This window comes from Penaeus monodon, chromosome 15, assembly GCF_015228065.2.
Source record: "Penaeus monodon isolate SGIC_2016 chromosome 15, NSTDA_Pmon_1, whole genome shotgun sequence".
Lineage (NCBI taxonomy): Eukaryota > Metazoa > Arthropoda > Malacostraca > Decapoda > Penaeidae > Penaeus > Penaeus monodon.
In genome coordinates, this window is record NC_051400.1 from 24,131,780 (window position 1) to 24,134,219 (window position 2,440).

The 2,440-nt window shown below is 49.2% G+C and overlaps 1 protein-coding gene across 1 annotated transcript in view; it reads left to right on the forward strand.

Moving 5' to 3' along the window:
* Positions 1-2,440, forward strand: part of LOC119581828 — a gene marked incomplete in the record, with an annotated part of 163,301 nt that overhangs the window by 22,562 nt on the left and 138,299 nt on the right.

Genomic DNA, 2,440 nt, shown 5'->3' on the forward strand with positions numbered 1-2,440 from the left:
AGCAAATTATTCAACAACGGTTACAACTTACTAACTGATGGGGATCGAAATATCTTTCGTTAAGTGCCGACAGAATTAGGCCTCGGATCATGCGTCGTGTGCATGATCATCGTAATGACGATGCAGACGACGCTGATGAGCGAGAGCAAGGGGTGGGCGCCGCGGCAAGGGATGAAATATATTTTGAGAAGTGGGTTTTATTCTGTTGATACTGAGTGAGTCTGTGTATATACCTGTTGTCATTAACGAACGGTTTCCATTCCCTTCATTTCCGAGAAAGAAAGGAACGAAAGGCATGAATTCAATCGCTGAGGGTTTGTCTGTGGCTTTGTTTGCAAACAGAGCCTGTCCTTGGCACAGTTTGCATTGTCCGTGATTGTCTTTTTCCGCGTCGCTTGGCAGCAGTTATCGGCATTCTTGAGATCACGTTCAAGTATGCTTGAAACTTTAGCTGTAGTCTGAGTGGACGTAGTTCAGTACGGCGGACACACGAAAAGGTGCGACGGAGTGGCTTTGCCGAGTGTATGTCGCCCGTCCGATGTAGTCCTGAGTTCGCCTTCTTTACAAACAGAATCAGCAAAGTCCCTAGTCTCAAAATTTGTGTTAATACAAATCATGTCGGAATTTATTCCTGCAAGACCTTGCTAAAGACATTCGCAATGCATCAGCGTGAATACAGACCACAAAAGGAATTTTAATAATGTAACAATAACGTAGGATGATATCGACATGCTGTCTCATGGTTAACATGTAAATTATTTTTGTACGGATAGATTATTAATCCAAAACCGCATGGAATAAGGAATGGATTTGTAAAGTTGCATTTCTTCTTGCGCCAATAACACACCGGCTGCTAAAATCCCGCCTGCCAGCGCTGGACGTGTCCCACAGTGACCAAGGGAGCTGATCGGCCTCAGAGGAAGGACTTTGTTAGTGACGCTCGGTGCGGTCGCGAGGTCTCGGGCCCTCGCTCCCTCTGCCGCCGAGGGTCTCTCAATCGCCGTCTGCGCCAAATGCCTCGGACGACCTCTTTGGTCTCGATCATTTCGTGATCGCGGTAATCCAGGAATTCTAGAAGTTATCATGTTATACCAAATAAACTCGAGGTAAGTTGCGTTCAATGATCATCTATCTTAATCTTAGGTATGTGGTTGGGTTTCCCCACATTTCTAATGAATCTGCTATTCACGAGATCTGCACAGAAACTACTTAGTTAGTCGGGTCGTTCCCCTGAATCTATTTGCACACGTTTCGACCATTAACTGTATCCATCTAACTTCACGATCTTAGCAGTCCCTCTGTCTGCGAATTCTTAAGTGGTGGTCTGGTGCCGCTTTTAGCCGTCGACGTCAGTGCTGACTTTACCGAGTACCCGGTGGCGGCCGCAAGATGGCGCCGTAATGGCTGTGCTGCATTAACGGAGAACCGCAGAGGCAGGGGCCCCAAGTTGTACCCTAGTAGGACAAAAATGCCAAGCAACTTGAAATAAGAAAGGGCTATCATGATATTTTATCGAGGGCTGAAGGGAAAGCTGGAGGGCAACACTAAGGTATGCGCTGTGCGCATGACACACAGCCTGCCCGTCGCCAGTAATTACTAAGGAGGAAGATCTGGCACCTTGGGAATGTCTCGGCAGATTAGAGATTATGGGTGATGTACAGCGGGAAGTCAGATCATGAGACTGGGTCTATATTTTCCTTCCGACGTTTGCTTTAGTCATCACAGGTTTGTAAGGATGGTGGGGGAGGGGCATGGGGCAGGGGACGCAGAGTTGGCAGGGAAGGGCAGCCATACCCACGCCAATTAACTGTCATGGGAAAGGGCGTGTTTGAGAGCAGTTGGTCAGCCGTCACTGTATCTGAGCACAACCCATCCACCATGCGGGTTACTCATACCTCTGTCCCGTCTACATGTGATATCCCTCATACCACTCGTCGTCTCACATTCCCCATGCCCTCACACTAGCTGTAGGGACTGCTGGCCAGAGTGAGGCTTGGCTGCATACCAATAATCCTTAAGTGCCAAGGGAGTCACAACGTCGAATGCAGACGCCTCTGCTTGCGATGCCTCATCTTCTTTCACCATCCTACCTGCTCGTCCATAGAATAAACCGGTTCACCCTCTTTTCCTGCCTCCCCTGCCTCCCCCTGCATCCCCCGGCTTCCCCTGCTTCCCCCTGCCATCTCCCGCGCCAATATTTTGTCGCACACCAAGAACGCTTCCTCCATTACGGGATGCCGACCATTGTTTGTGTTCTACCATAAGGGTTTACTTGAGCGTTTCACTTGGCTAAAATGATCCCGAGGCTCGCTCAGTGGTGGCAGGATGTGTGCTTGGAAGCGTATATGTGCGGGCCTTGCCTAGGCTGGTTGATCAGTCTGCTGGCCAGCAATGTTTATTTTATCAAGAGGCTCACTGGGGCAGCTGGGTTGTGCTTTTC